This window comes from Spermophilus citellus (genome assembly GCF_964194105.1).
Source record: "Spermophilus citellus genome assembly, chromosome: 3".
Lineage (NCBI taxonomy): Eukaryota > Metazoa > Chordata > Mammalia > Rodentia > Sciuridae > Spermophilus > Spermophilus citellus.
The window spans coordinates 147,299,517-147,316,483 of record NC_138184.1 but is presented as its reverse complement, the minus strand read 5'-3'; the positions used below and the strand labels follow the sequence as shown (position 1 = coordinate 147,316,483).

At 39.6% G+C, this 16,967-nt stretch overlaps 1 protein-coding gene across 5 annotated transcripts in view; it reads left to right on the top strand.

The window, feature by feature from the left end:
* The first annotated feature begins 355 nt into the window (after positions 1-355).
* The window catches only part of PALS2 (protein associated with LIN7 2, MAGUK p55 family member), a 127,335-nt gene continuing 110,723 nt past the window's right edge, over positions 356-16,967 (top strand). For 3 of the 5 annotated variants that reach the window (XM_081284644.1, XM_081284643.1, XM_081284642.1), the window contains exon 1: positions 360-610. The gene's annotated coding sequence lies outside the window, so the exon portion shown is untranslated. Of the gene's footprint in view, positions 611-16,967 lie in introns of all 5 variants that reach the window. The other 2 variants (XM_081284641.1, XM_081284640.1) reach the window with 1 other exon arrangement.

The following is a 16,967-nucleotide window of genomic DNA, read 5'->3' as shown; positions in this document are numbered from 1 at the left end:
GGGGCCTCTTTCATGCCGGGTGGAATATCTTGGCCAACAGTAAATGCTGAATGACAACGACGATTTCGGCCTGGAAGATCAGCGTGGACTGGGTGGGACAAACCCTCCTGCTAGCACTGCGCGGCGACGGCTGTGCCCTGATCCCGAGCCCGCGGCTAGGCAGGCGGGGCGCTCCAAGGGGGCTCCACCTGGCCGCAGCGCCGAGGCCGAAGGGGCGGGGCCCGGCTTCCCGGAGGCGGTGGCGCCTCCTCGCGCCCGAGCGCGCGCTCCCCGGCGTCCCGCGCACGCGCGAGGCCGGAAGGGAGCGCGCCCCGGCGGCGGCGGCAGCAGCGCGGGGAGCAGGAGGACGAGGAGGAGGAGGAGGGTGGCTGAGGGGAGGTTGGCCGCGCGCGCGGTGGCGGTAGCGACCGGAGCCAGGGCGGAGTGGGTGGCGACGAAGGGGGCGGAGGGAGGGGAAGGCGGGGGACTGTGAGAGACGCATTTCTAATACCCAACTACAAGCCCCGAGTTTGTAGATGGGGCTGCTCAGCGGCGCCTGCGGCTGAGGGAGAGCAGCGGCGGCGGCGGGAGCTGAGGAGCGGCGGCGCGGAGGCGGCCGAGGTGCGAGCCGGTGAGTTGCTGGGGCCCCAAGCCACTCGGGTAACGGTCTCGGCGCGCGCCGGCCGGCCTGGGGGCGCCCTGTTGCTTTTTTGCGGCGCGCCACGCGGGACCCTGGCCCGCCCCGCCCCTGGGCACCTGGGCTTCCGCGGAGGTGGGGGCGGCGCGAATAGGGAGGCTGTTTGCCGCTCCGACGCCCGGCCCGCCCGACTCGCGCGGAAGGGGCGCCCAGGGCCGGACACCTAGCTTGCGGGCTGCTTGCAGCGGTCGTGCGGGTAGGAGCGCGGCAACGTGTCTGGCGCATGCTGCTGGCAGCCGCGGGGCGCCTCGCGCTCTCCGGCGTGGCCCAGGCTGGAGCTGGGGTTGGGGCTACCGGCGCCTAGGGCCCTCTCTAGGCGCGGAGCTCGGGTGCTGACACCCTCTGCGGCTGGAGTAGCGTTAAAATATGAATGGAGAGACGTGCCGGGGGCGGTGTTGCTGTGACTGACACCTTTGGGGTCAGTCCCGAGAGGGGGCGATTCCGCCGGTTTCTGGCTCTCTCTCGAGCTCGGAGTTCGGGGGGAGGAGGCTTTCTGCAACTACTGCTGCTACTTCCGAGGCAGGAGATTCCAGTTGTTTGGCCAAAGTGGTGGTGGGCAGAGCACGCACTGCTCCGGGGGCGTTCGTTGCAGAAACCGTGCCCCCTGATTTTAGGTACATTTATCCGGAACCAGAAAGGTGCCGGGGCTCCCCTCGCCCTCCCCCTCCCTCTCTCTCAGGGCGGGGGGGGGGGTGGGATCAGGAGGGAGTCGGTTGAAGGATCCAACAGTGTGATGACAGCATGTGGATTGGTTGGTGGGTGTTTTTTTGCAGAAGACTTTCTGATACTTTATTGGGAGTTTAGTCTCAATCCTATCAGCTCCTGGGATTATATCTATTAAACTTCATCTGTTGAGGCGTGCATTTGTGTAGGTGGGGGAGGGAGAGGCGAGGAAGAGAATTGAAGACTGACCGGGAGGCTCAGAAAATTCTCCGCATTACTTATAAACAGCCGGTTAAGGTCAGGTTAGCCACGTTTTCCTCTTACTATGGCTTTGAGAATTGTCGGAATTTTACTTCATGCTTGCTGAATTGGTTACCTTGTAATATAGCCAAGAACATTGCGGGGGAGGGGGGTGGCGGCATTAAAATGCTTTCAATTGGAGTATGATTTAGCATTCATTTCTTCCCGTGAAATCTTTGAAATAATAGATCAGAAGCTTACATTTGTCAAATGTATTAGGCGAGATAATACACTGTTATTAATGAGGAGATAGTTTTGGTACATAGGTCTAACAAGGGACCTCAGCTAATAACGTACTGCTTATTTTAGGTGTCTACTGTGCAATTATGGTAAGCATCCAGGCCTGATTATAGTTGTTTACAGGGCCTGATTACTGTATATAAAGAACTTTAGTGATTGTGTCATTTTGAGGTCATTTGTATCTTAAATCTATCAAACATTTAAATACATATTTAAATTCATGTTTGCACAATGTTTTACTCCTTAAGGCCCATGCTTTTTTTCTTCTAGACTACGGTTACATAATACACAAATGGTAACATTTTTAATTGCTCTAGTTTGTCCTATAGAGACCACACAGGGTGAAAGGAGTGTGTATGTCCTTATTGATGCCATTGAATTCTTTTTCCACCTAGAAATCAAAATGACTGTATGTCCACCTCTTTACACAATACAGAATTCCCCCACCCGCTTTAGGGTAACTGTTGGATTTTCAAAAATGAATCATTTTTCTTAAACATTGGAGGGAGCAATTTGCTTTTTGGAGTCTCATTTCAGGCTGAAATTGTTCTATCAGACCACCCAGACTGCTTCTCCCCACCTTGTTTTAGCTTGGGATAAGCAAGAAAAATCTTGAGAAGCTGTGTTACCTTAAAAAAAAAAAAAAAAAAAAAAAAAAAAACCAAAAAAAAAAAAAAAACAACTGTTTTTAACATTAAGTTGGCTGTTTGAAAATTTACCATCCCTTTATATTATTCTTCAATATTGAATAATGAATGGTTAGTGAAAGAAAACAGATGTTTAAATTAAATCCCTTTTGCATTTTTGACATTTGAGCCTTATTAAAAGTGGGTAGCATCAGCAAATTATTGCTGAGAAAGTTTCAAATAACACAAGGTTCATGTTAATAAAAGCCTGTTACAAAAATACCAATAAATAAATAAATAAATAAAAGAGGCAAGAGGACTCATTTGAAGTTTTTACATGATTTAATATAAGTTACCTAGTTTTCTGGTAAAGAAAATTTTGTTAATTTTACTTTCCAAAGTATTTCACATGATGAGGGACTAAATTTGTATCATACCTCTGCTTCAAGTAAATAGTTAAATTGGAAGGGATGTGCTGATCTTTATTTCAGAAAGAATGAACACATGCCTATTTCTCTGCTGCTTTGAGATATTGTCAGCCCTGAAAAAAATTATTCTAGTTTTGTTTTACCCATAGGTTCTTTCTTACCAAAATTAGTCTTCACATATGTAAATACTGCATCATAAGAGCAGATAACAGGAGAGATAGCTCTACTGATATGGTGCTAGTGAATTAAAAATTTTATTTTATTTTGAAGGGATCAGTTTTGCTTAGAGTATTTTGGTCAGTCTCAAAGAAGCTGCAGTGATTTTCCCACACTTTTTTTCTTTTCTTTTTTCTGTTTGTGTGTGACCACTGGGGGGAGACTTTACAGTTTAGCTTGACCATATCCCTCCTTTGCCTACACTGGCTGCTAATTATCTTGGGCACTTTGCCAAACTGCTGGAAAGTATGTACTAAGGAGGATGCTCTCAGAATCCAGTCTTGATCAAGGTGTTTAATGACTTTTCTTTCTTTAACTCACTCCACACACACAAAGTACCTCTCTTTATATGCTGTATTATTTTAACAGTGTTCTTCTTAGACTGTTACTGAGTGGGCTAACTAAGGATCTAACATAGTATGCAAGAAAAGAATCATGACTGTTATAGTTTTCAAAGATCTAACTTTACTGACATTAATCTTAGAAATACTGTAGCTTTAGTTACATGCTTGAAATACACAGATATTGTCTGAAAGGATCTGGAGAGATTATCTCTCTTCTGTGAGGTATATTATATCCAAACCTCTTTAAGCAGATTGGTCTCCTCTTTTTAAAAGCTTTAGAGGAGGAGATATTGAAATATCCCTTGTAACTAAGTTTAGTATTCATTTCACTACAAAAGAGAATTTCATCCTTAATCAGAGTCATAAAGATAAAGAGTAAAGCCTACACCTTGTTGACCATTGAACTGTGGTTATTCTTATAAAGTATAACAAAGTTGGAAGTCTTGTTTTTACTCTTTCTATACCTGATAGTATTTTACCTTTTAATACTCAATTCGTAGTAGTGAACTCAGTAAACAAGCGATTTGGCATTTATAGTGGTTTAAGACAACTTAAGTTTTATGACTTTCCTTAATCATGATAGAATAATTTGAAGATGTTTTTATAATCTTTATCATTGTAAATTCATCTGTGGAATAATAAAAAGGACAAAATTTGGAGTAGTGCCTATCATTGTGGATTGTTCTCCTTTTTTCCCTTAATATGGTTTTTCTTTTGTTCTAAAGTTCCTTTCTCTTCCTTCTTTTCTTCCTTATATAGTATTCTAGTAAAAATATATTTCTCACTAACTTTAGGATTGTGTTAAATACTTGAGGATGGTAATTTCTAAAGGCTTATAAATTAAAGTTATCAATAATTAAGAAAAAATGAGATTAAAAGATAGTACAGTGAGTTTTCTTTAAAAAGTTTATTTTCAAATCCTTTCACAACTCATTAGCTCCTATACATGATCTCATATCTACTTACCTTATCAACATATGTGTTTTCTTCTTAGACCTTCCGCTCTCTGAAAACTTTTTTTCCATTCTCCTTTTTACTGTATTCCATCAAAATCCTGCAATTCTTTTTTTTTTTTCCTTTTTTCCCAGTAATACCAGTGTTTACTCCTAAGACTTTTGGACTCCTTGTTTGCTTGGTCTGGAACTCTTTTCCTAATCATTACATGACTGGCTTGCTTCGTAGAGTAGAGTAGAGTAGAGTAGAGTAGAGTAGAGTAGAGTAGAGTAGAGTAGAATAGAATAGAATAGAATCTAGTCTCAAAAGCATTACTATCTAACCATTCTTCAGAATGATAGCACAAACTAATCTATCTCATTACTTTTTTTTGTAAATGTTTTTTTGTAAAACATTTTCATTATTTGGAATTTTTATAATATTATCTGTGTGCTCTCACCAGAAGGTAAGCCCTGTGACACTAATGATCTGGTTGTTTTTGTTTTATTCTGTGTTTCAAGAACTTAAGACATGTTCCTGGCACATAGCTATCATCAAATGAATAATCATTTTTAAAACTCTGAGATTATGGCCTGCCTGAGTTTTTGCTGTTAAAATATTCTATTATAAAATATGAGTATATGGTAGGCTTTTTTTTTTTTGGTCATAAGTAATTAAAGTCCATTCTATATAAATACTAGGGGAGTTGGGCATGGGTGGTACACACCTGTAATCCCAGTAACTCAGGAGGCTAAAGGCAGGAGGATTGGAGGATTGCAAGTTTAAGGCCAGCCTCAGCAATATATCAAGGCCCTAACCAACTTAGCAAGACCTTGTCTCAAAATTTAAAAAATACATAAATAAAAAGGGCAGTGGTAAAGTACCCATGGGTTCGATCACCAGAACTGGGGGTGAGGGGTGGGGGGTGGATAAGGCCTGTTGCAGAGTGGGGAATTATTGTTAAAATGTAGTGAATGCCTCATGGAATCTCAGTGCTGGAGCTTGGGAACTCCAGTGCTAGTAGAACACACTACATCTTTTTATTCTGTACCATGCTTTTGCCTTATTTCTTCTCTGGCTACAGAGGACCAATTCCTATTCCTCTTAATGAAAAATATGGCAGCCAGCATTTTCTATGATTTCATGGTATTAGCCCAGACAACTAGAAATGGAGTCATATAGTACCAATTTCTTCCCTATTTGACAAATTATATTGTATTACCAGATCTTGGTGTACTTTGCCCCTGTGATAATTGTTATGTATCCTTGGTCATTCCCCAAAACTCATCTCTTCTCCCTCTTACTTGATCTTCAGGTCTAAAGCTCTGAAAAGTACTTTCCTAGGGATATATATAAAAGAAGGGATATATAAACTGTCCTTCATGGGAGGAATTTACAGTTTGGTTAAGGAAGATATATATACACACACACACACACACACACACACACACACACACACACACACATATATGTACATGTGTATATAAAGGGGGAAAATATGATAATAATGGAGAAACTGGAAAAATAATTGCAATTTGTATCACAAAGACTAACTTCCTTAATATATAAAGAGTATCTGCAAGCCAGAAAGAGAAAGATCAACCATCAAATGGGCAAAGATCATGAACAGATAATTTTCAGAAAAGAAAATTCAAATGGTTCTTAAGCATGTGTTGAGACATTCAACCTCACATATAATACAAATATTAAGCAAAACTATGAGATACCATTTTCACCTGTTAGATTGACAGATTAAAAAGTTCCATAAACACTTTTGAAGAGGATAAAGGTTTACAAGTGCTCTCACATTGCTGGTGTAAATATAAATCTGCATAAAGTTATATAGATGTTCGTGAGAGGGTAAAGAGCTAGTATACAATTTATTTATCTGAACACTAACATTTATTGCTATGTTTAGGTTTTACTCATGTGCTTTAGTTGGCTTTTTCACTGCTGTGAATAAAAGACCCCACAAGAACAATTGTAGAGGAGGAAAAGTTTATTTGAGGGCTCAAAGTTTCAAAGGTCTCAGTCTATACACAACACTCTATTTCACGGCTCCAGGGGAGGCTGAACATCATGGCAGAAGAGTGTGGCAGAGGGAAGTGCTCACATGATGATCAGAAAGCAGAGAAAGAGATCATTTGCCAAATACAAATATATACCCCAAAGCCAAGCCCACAATGCCCCTCCTCCTCCAGCCACACCCCACCTGCCTCCAGCTACCACTCAGTTAATCCCATCTCAGGGATTAATTCATTGATTGGGTTAAGTCTTTCATGACCCAATTATTTCTTCTCTGAACCCTCTTGCATTGTCTCACGTGAACTTTTGGGGTACACCTCACATCCAAACCATAACACTCATGAGACTACCTCATTGGGCCTTTCCCTCTTCTTATCCCCACTAAAAAGAGATTCCTTTTAGGGTCCTATTTAGTTTTTCTCCCACCTTCCCAGGCCTCCTTTCTTCTAGTATTTATAAGGTTGCTTACTGTGCCTGTGTACCTGCACACATACTGGTGCATCTACTGGTGCATATTTGGTGACTGAACCCATCTACTGGTGCATATTTGGTGACTGTCTTAGGCTAAGCAGGCTTTCTACCACTGAACTCCAACTCAACCCCTGCAAAGGTGTTTCTAAATTACTTGAGATTTTCGTATTCTTGGTATCCTTCATAGAGCCTAGTGCTTTATTAGCTATTTAGTAGCACTGAGTAAAGTTTGAATTGAAGCTTTGTATAGACCCAGTTCATAATTTTATATTTTTGGAAGAAATATTTTGTAAAATGTGGTAAATGTACTTGTTTATTAAGACAAGTGTGTGTCAAAGCAGTTTTCATAAATTTTGATGTATTATTTGTTATATTAATGGAACTTTACTTTTTCGTGGTTCCTCTGTTCTGTATATATATATCTTAGTAGGGTAGGATAGATGTTGTTAAAAGCTGGAGGCACATAAGTCTGTTTCCAAAAATTTGTGAGAAAGGAGGAGGAAAATGACTGAGTAGATTAAAGGCCATATATTTAAGAAAGGAAAACTGAAGAGTGAGAGATTAGTTTAAGGAATTGGTGAAACTCAGAGGGACTACATTTTTAACATAGGAAAATGCTAAGCTGATTTAGTTAAATGCATACTTCAACAATACATACTTAATGGAAGCTGGGTGGGGTAATCCCAGCTACTCAGGAGACTGAGGCAGGAGGATCACAAATTCAAGACCAGCCTGGGTGATTTAGTGAGACCCTAACTCAAAAAAGCCCTGGAATGTAGTTCAATGGGTAGAGTGTTTGGTAGCATGCACCAAGCCCTGGGTTCAGTCCCTATTACCCCCTGCCAACCACCCACTGTTTATGATATCTATTTTGTTTTATAGATCATTGGTCATTTTGTCATAAAGTAACTCTGATGTGGGAGTTCTCTATCTTAAGGGCATCAATCCTTTGGAACTATCCTACACTACAGGATTCTAATTAGTAGGTCTGGTGTGGGGCAGGAACATGTTTATATTGTTGAAGTCCCCAGGAGGCATTAGTTGAGTGAAAATAATACACACTATGGAATATTCTATTTAATAATCAAATCATTCAGCACAACTTATAGGTCCTATATCATTTAGAAAACCATAACCCTAGAATTTAGTCTGCCTCCCTGGTCTGTACTTAAGCAAGACCCACACAGTGACATACATCTCATTGGTTAGCATTGCTTTGCTCATATCCATACTCTTTTCCTCCTTTGCCCTCTTATTTTTTCTTCAAGAAGCCATCATTAATTGGCCTCATCCACAATTTATCTTTTCAGCATGGAACAAATTATAATACAGCACTTATGTAAATGGCAAGTATGGAAGTGAGTGAATGATTTAAGTATTCATGTGAGTGAATGATGTAAGTATTTTATTCATTGGAACCTTGAATATATATGACCAGTTTTCCTATTTGAACTTAACCTTTTTTTTTCCCTTTTGTTATGTTAAATGTTCTCTACACATTATCTCATTTGCTCATTGTGGATCCAAAATCAGATTTAAAAATCAAAATGAAATCCTTATGATTCTAATAGTTTCTTATAGCTGCTGTAATAAATTGGCACACTTAGTGATTTATAAATAAAAGCAGAAATTTATTCTCTCACAGGCCAGATATCAGAAATCAGTATTATTGAGCCAAAATCAAGTTATCAGTTGGACCATGCTCTCTCTGAAGGATCTAGAGCAGAATCCATTTGTTGGTTCTTCAGGTTTCTGGTGCCTCTTGGTATTCCTTGGCTTGTGGCTATACCACTCAAGTCTTAAAGGCCAGCATTTCTAATCTCTCAGCTCTGTTTTTCTCCTTTCTTTTCTCTATGTATCTCTTACTTTCTCGTCTCTCAAGCATAAGATCTTTTACTTCACATCCAGAAACTCCTTTTCTTAATAAGGTAACTTTTATAGGTTTTAGTAATTAAGACATAGATTTTTAGGGACAGGATATTAATCAGCCTCCCATCATGATAGTTCAGATGGTTCAAAAAAAGGAACAGGGTCTAGTAAAAGTTCTTTTTCCTCATCTTCAGTCATTTCTAAATTAGTGTTTCTCAACCAGGGATGATTTTGCTGGTCCTCTCCCCTAGGAACATTTGAATGTCAGAACTAAGGGGGATTGCTTCTAATGTTCATGGGATTCAGGGATTCAGCAAACAATTTTATAGGACAGTCCTCCACAAGAAAGAATTATCTGGCCCCTAGTGTCAGTAGTGCTGGGCTTGAGAAACACAGTTGTAAAGGTATGTATTACCAATTTTTGTGTATCCTTCCACAAAACATTGTAGGCCTATATCAGTATATATCATGATTAAAACCCTCTAATATGATTTGATCAGATTGGTGGTGGTTTTGGCTGATTGAAAGTTGATTTAGTGAATAGTCATAAAGTACCTTATATAGTATATAATTACTTAAAAGTATAAATATATGTTCATATGTCAATCTTTTCTTGAGGATGCATCTTGGCAGGAGCTCTGGCTCATCATTCTTAACTAGTGTGTTGTCCTTGATAACCAGCTTTGGAATGTGAAACAGTGTATTTTATGACTCCTTAATTGTTAACACTTACCTTGTTCACCCTTAAGGGTTTTTCTGTTGTTGTTGTTTGTTTGTTTGTTTTTTGTCACTTGGTCTCTTAAAGTCTTTCCAAATCATTGAACTAGGTTTTCATATAAAGACCAGTATAACTACCATGGTCTTGCATCAAATACATCATACATAAAGAAAAAGAAATTATATTTTGTACAAAAAAATGACTAAGGAATTGGAAGAACTACTTCCAGTTGAAGTACTGGGGTTGAACCTAGGAGCACTTTACCACTGAGGTACCTCCTTAGCTCTTTATTTTTTCATTTCTAGCCCTTTTTAATTTTTATTTTGAAACAGGGTCTCATTAAGTTGCTGAAGCTAGCCTTAAATTTGTGACCCTCCTGTCTCAGCCTTCCAAGTCACTGGGATTACAGGTGTAAGTAGCACCATGCATGGCTCCTTTTTGTATCTTCTTTTTTTTTTTTTTTATCAATCCAATATTAATCCATTTATTTTAAAATAATTTGAGTGCCTACTACTATATAAGGTAAGCACTCTGGGTAAGTAAGACATAATTTGTGCAAATGGAGTTTTCATGCCATCAGAGGGAAGTATAAAATGGATAAAAAATAAGTATATAAAGTAAGGCCATTTCACATAATAAATGATAATATTTAGGTTTGATAATAGTATAATTATAATTAACAGTAACTAAATAAAAACAGAAATACATGTGAATATTAAAATGAATTATTATTATAAATCAGGTAAAACAGATCTTTGTGGAAGTATAAAAGTGGAAGCAATATTGTAAGAAGAAAATAAACAATGAGTTTAAAGCTACTAAATACAGAAAAAAAAGGCAGTTGGATAGAAATGTGAGTAGATTCTTCCTTGTCTAACTCCTTCAGGAAAGTAGCTTCAGTGTAGAAAAGCATAAAATTGTGACAAATAAACTTACATTAATTTTGTGATCACAAATGCCAGAAACAATCAATATTGTTCAATGTCTGTATGCACATTCCTATTATTTTTTTTTCACTCCATTCCCCTTATTTCTTTACCCATTTCAATTTGTCCTCAAATCTCTGACACCAATATTCACATCTTCAGTTTCAGGTAAGCATTTAAATCATAATCTGTTGTGAAGAGAGAAACAGAGATTTCCTCCTGTTTGCATCCCATAAAATACTGAGATGTTTCTATCTATACCTGGATTTGTTGAGCTCATTTCTTGTTTGTTTGAAACGATGGTCTCTACTGAAAGTTATATGATGGTGGATTGGAGGACGGGTGTTCCTCAGTTGTTTCTCAGCTCGAGATTCAATCAGCAAGAGCATTGCCTGTTTTTTTTTTCCCTTATTGTTGGTCATTCAAAACATTACATAGTTCTTGATATATCATATTTCACAGTTTGATTCAAGTGGGTTATGAACTCCCATTTTTACCCCGTATACAGATTGCTGAATCACATCATTTACACTTCCATTGATTTACACATTGCCATTCTAGTGTCTGTTGTATTCTGCTGCCTTTCCTATCCTCTACTATCCCCCCTCCCCTCCTCTCCCCTCCCCTCTACTCTCTCTACCCCCTCTACTGTAAATCTTTTCTTCCACTTGTATTATTCTTCCCTTACCCCTCACTTCCTCTTGTATGTAATTTTGTATAACCCTGAGGATCACCTTCCATTTCCATGCAATTTCCCTTCTATCTCCCTTTCCCTCGCACCTCTCATTCCTGTTTAATGTTAATCTTCTTCTCATGCTCTTCGTCCCTACTCTGTCCTTAGTTACTCCCCTTATATCAAAGAAGACATTTGGCATTTGTTTTTTAGGGATTGGCTAGCTTCACTTAGCATAATCTGCTCTAATGCCATCCATTTCCCTCCAAATTCTATGATTTTGTCACTTTTTAATGCAGAGTAATACTCCATTGTGTATAAATGCCACATTTTTTTAATCCATTCATCTGTTGAAGGGCATCTAGGTTGGTTCCACAATCTTGCTATCGTGAATTGTGCTGCTATGAACATCGATGTAGCAGTGTCCCTGTAGCATGCTCTTATTAGGTCTTTAGGGAATAGACCGAGAAGGGGAATAGCTGGGTCAAATGGTGGTTCCATTCCCAGCTTTCCAAGAAATCTCCATACTGCTTTCCAAATTGGCTGCACCAATTTGCAGTCCCACCAACAATGTACAAGTGTACCCTTTTCCCCACATCCTCTCCAGCACTTGTTGTTGTTGGACTTCATAATGGCTGCCAATCTTACTGGAGTGAGATGGTATCTTAGGGTGGTTTTGATTTGCATTTCTCTGACTACTAGCGATGGTGAGCATTTTTTCATGTACTTATTGATTGATTGTATGTCCTCCTCTGAGACGTGTCTGTTCAGGTCCTTGGCCCATTTGTTGATTGGGTTATTTGTTATCTTATTGTCTAATTTTTTGAGTTCTTTGTATATTCTGGATATTAGGGCTCTATCTGAAGTGTGAGGAGTAAAGATTTGTTCCCAGGATGTAGGCTCCCTATTTACCTCTCTTATTGTTTCTTTTGCTGAGAAAAAACTTTTTAGTTTAAGTAAGTCCCATTTGTTGATTCTAGTTATTAACTCTTGCGCTATGGGTGTCCTATTGAGGAATTTGGAGCCCACCCCCACAGTATGTAGATCATAGCCAACTTTTTCTTCTATCAGACGCCGTGTCTCTGATTTGATATCAAGCTCCTTGATCCATTTTGAGTTAACTTTTGTGCATGGCGAGAGAAAGGGATTCAGTTTCATCAAGCTCCTTGATCCATTTTGAGTTAACTTTTGTGCATGGCGAGAGAAAGGGATTCAGTTTCATTTTGATGCAAATGGATTTCCAGTTTTCCCAGCACCATTTGTTGAAGATGCTATCCTTCCTCCATTGCATGCTTTTAGCCCCTTTATCAAATATAAGATAGTTGTACTTTTGTGGATTGGTTACTGTGTCCTCTATTCTGTACCATTGGTCCACCCGCCTGTTTTGATACCAGTACCATGCTGTTTTTGTTACTATTGCTCTGTAGTATAGTTTGAAGTCTGGTATCGCTATACCGCCTGATTCAGACTTCCTGCTTAGCATTGTTTTTGCTATTCTGGGTCTTTTATTTTTCCATATGAATTTCATGATTGCTTTATCTATTTCTACAAGAAATGCCGTTGGGATTTTGATAGGCATTGTATTGAACTTATAGAGAACTTTTGGTAATATCGCCATTTTGATGATGTTAGTTCTGCCTATCCATGCCTATTTTTCCATCTTCTAAGATCTTCTTCTATATCTCTCTTTAGGGTTCTGTAGTTTTCATTGTATAAGTCTTTCACCTCTTTTGTTAGGTTGATTCCCAAGTATTTTATTTTTTTTTGAGAATATTGTGAATGGAGTAGTTGTCCTCATTTCCATTTCAGAGGATTTGTCGCTGATATACAGGAATGCCTTTGATTTATGCGTGTTGATTTTATATCCTGCCACTTTGCTGAATTCATTTATTAGCTCTAATAGTTTCTTTGTAGACCCTTTTGGGTCTGCTAGGTATAGAATCATGTCATCTGCAAATAGTGATAATTTAAGTTCTTCTTTTCCTATTTTTATGCCTTTAATTTCTTTCATCTAATTGCTCTGGCCAGTGTTTCGAGGACTATGTTGAACAGAAGTGGTGAGAGAGGGCATCCCTGTCTTGTTCCAGATTTTAGAGGGAATGCCTTCAATTTTTCTCCATTCAGAATGATGCTAGCCTGTGGCTTAGCATAGATTGCTTTTACAATGTTGAGATATGATCCTGTTATCCCTAATTTTTCTAGAGTTTTGAACATAAAGGGATGCTGTACTTTGTCGAATGCTTTTTCTGCATCTATCGAGATGATCATATGGTTCTTATTTTTAAGTCTATTGATGTGGTGAATAACATTTATTGATTTCCGTATATTGAACCAGCCTTGCATCCCAGGGATGAATCCTACTTGATCATGATGTACAATTTTTTTGATATGTTTTTGAATCCGATTCGCCAGAATTTTATTGAGGATTTTTGCATCTAGGTTCATTAGAGATATTGGTCTGTAGTTTTCTTTCTTTGAAGTGTCTCTGTCTGGCTCCAAGAAGCAGTCTCCGCGGGTTCCCCAGCCCTGGGCCAAAGCAGCACCGGGAGCCAGAACCCGGCCGCCCCGAGCTCGGTGCACGCTCTGCTAGGAGCAGGCTCCAAGAAGCAGTCTCCATGGGTTCCCCAGCCCTGGGCCAAAGTAGCTCCAGGAGTCAGCACCCGGCCGCTCCAAGCTCGGTGCACGGCCCGCTAGGAGCAGGCTCCAAGAAGCAGTCTCCGCGGGTTCCCCAGCCCTGGGCGAAAGCGGCTCCGGGAGCCAGAACCCGGCCGCTCAGAGCTCGGTGCACGGTCCGCTAGGAGCAAGTTCCAAGAAGCAGTCTCCGCAGGTTCTCTAGCCCTGAGCCTGAGCAATCTGTCTGCGAGACGCAGGCAAATAACAGCCTGAAATCACCTGTTCCGTAGCTGAATGAGCTGAGATCAGTAGAAAACAGGGATGATTACGTCAGCTCTCCAAGATGGCGGCCGCTGTCCTCCTCCGTGGTCCGACCGGTGTGGAGAACCGAACTGGACCGCTTCTCTCCTCCGTCTCCAACCCAGAACTCAGCACTGAGCACAGCCATTGCACCGCTGGCAGGAGCCCACAGAATCCGCAGCGCTGCACCTCCTCGCCGCCACCTCGCTGCTTCCCAGCGCGTGCCGCAGACTCCAGCCCCGGGGTGATCAGCCGAACAAGCAGTGCGACCCTCCTTGCGGAGAAATCGCCCGCAACCGAGCCCCTGCAGCCGATCCTCGCGCCATGAAAATCCCTCCACTAGATTCTGGAGCACCTCAATTTTGCTGGAAATTTCCAATAAGACAGCCTTCAGCTGTTTTAACTCGTCATTCTCCCGCACAGTGACGCGGCACACAGGGGTGATGCGCTCCCTTCACCGCCATCTTCTTCCTCCCTTATTGTATCTTCTAACATAGTGATATAGTGAGAACTAATGCCACAATTGTTTACAAATTCTTGGAAGTTTCAGGAAATTTTATTTAGTACTATACTGGAAGTTTGTAAATTACCATAGACTATTACTATAAATACTGTATTAACATGACTAGTTTAATGATGAGTTCATTTTCTGCTAAGAGAAATACTGATTTTTACTAATTATGAAAAATATTATTTAAAATCTTATTTACTGGGAAAATAATATAAAGTTTTTTATATAGTTCAATCATACAATTTCTTGAAATTAGTTGATATAGTTTATTCTTTGATCTCTTAGCATGGTAGGGGAGTTAGAGACTAGGTTATAACCTCAGTTTTTCTAACTTCTAGTTCTTTTATGTTAGTTAGGACACATGGCTATATTTAGTATCAACAATAAATTATCTGTCCCAGAATGGTGGAATTTGAAGTATACATCAGTATCATGAGATACACGCCAATGTGGAATAGGAAATGAAAGATTGACAGTGTCAACCTGATTCCAAAATTTGAGAAGTGATAACATTGTCCAAAGGACATACATGACCCATTAGCAATGAAGGTTAAGAACGAAATTAAAATATTATTTTTGCTTTCCAAAACAAAACAAAACAATAAATTATCTGGTAGAAAAGTCTGGAGTTGCTGCTGAATTCAGTATGTCTCTTATCTAAAATGGGGGTATAATATCTACAGGACTGAAATAAAATTTTAATGGCTAATATAAATCACAGCCCAGAGTCTGGCATGTTTCAGGTATTTGGTAAATGTCTTTATCTTTTTTCTTAGTCGGGTACAGTATTGAATGTATGGTGGATAATAGTGGTTGAATAAACATGTTTTTAGTTGTCTTTGCTTAATTAATAGCTTTCTTTTTCCTGTAATATAAGAGGAAGGTCTCATTTAGTAGACATTTTTAAAGGAATTTTGATTTTAAAGTACTTCGATAACCATTGACTAAAGTTAATATCATTTTACATGACATTTCAACGTGTTTACTAAGGCAAGTTAAATATTGGGTGGCAGAATGAACTAGGTAATCTCAGATTCCTTCCAACTTAAAGATTTTATGAAATTGACATAGTCTTGGTTTATTTCTCATGTGTTTCCTCTAAAAGTGTACCAAAGTTAAATAGTGTTTGGTAATGTAACATTTTGTTTTGAATAAAGGTCCATTTTCACATAGTAGTCTTTTGAATGAAGGTAGCTGTCTTCAAGTGAATATCTTTCTTTTTATTACTAGATTGGGTATGTTCTATATACACGATAAAATATTTTGTAGAATTCTTAACTTTAGTTACATAGATAATTTATCTCTTTCTCATCTTTTAAATATTTAAATAGTCCTTTGTATAAAAACTTAGGTAACTGAGTGAAAAAAAATTAAAGCATTGAAGTTGTTTATTTTAGAAATAAAATGATCATGCATATTTGCTGAGGGCCATTACCAAGTAGAAATGACGCATCAAAATTTCCTTGCTAGCGTACCCCATGTTAATGATTTCGCTGTTGACATTGTATGTAAGGTGACCTTGCTCAAAGACCAAGGCGGATCCGGGTTTAGAGCTGATCAGGTTTGAGGAAGTATCCTGGTCCTTGGGTTAAGGGCGTTCCCAGTATAAGACCTTGGATTTTAGGGAAGTTCGATGTTGAGGATTATTGCTGCTGGAATTAGGGCGTTCCTGCTGCCTGAGCTCCCATTGAGTTCTCGTGAGATTCAAAGAGCATTTTGGGAAGAAAGCCTGGTGGAGGAGGTGAATTGGGTGGCAGCAGAACTGGGATTGCCCCAGAGCGTGTGTGGAGGCCGGTGTGAGTTCGGGAATAAAGAATTGCTGTTTGAATCTACAAAGCTGTGTGGTGGCTCGTGATTCTGTGCCCAGCTAAGACTGCGACACATATTTTTATCCAAATTGATTAAATTGTTTTGATTTTCTTAAGTTAGTGTTCCTTATGAAGGAGAATAAATGAATAATTTTAAACCATGTTTTTAAGAATGTTGCAATATCTTTTTAAAATATATTTTTTAGTTTTTTAGGTGGACACAATATCTTTATTTCATTTTTTATGTGTTGCTGAGAATCGAATCCAGTGCCTCATGCATGCAAGACCATCGCGCTACCACTTGAGCCACATCCCCAGCCCAAGAATGTTGCAATATCTTGTGAAACAAAGTAGTTACAGTGTACCCTCTCCAAACTTTAGTATAAAGTTCTTAAAAAACTTTAGGTAGACATATTTTTTCTATGAAGGAGTTTAAGACATTATAGGGTAAATAAGGTTAAGGAGACTGGGATTATGAATGAATCCATACAAATTCTTTTAAGGTTAACATTCACCCAATTAAAACATTAGGTAGGACGGTGAAGCACACCTGTAATCTCAGCAGTTCGGAAGGCTGAGGCAGGAGGATTGCAAGTTCAAAGCCAGCCTCAGCATTTTAGGGAGGGC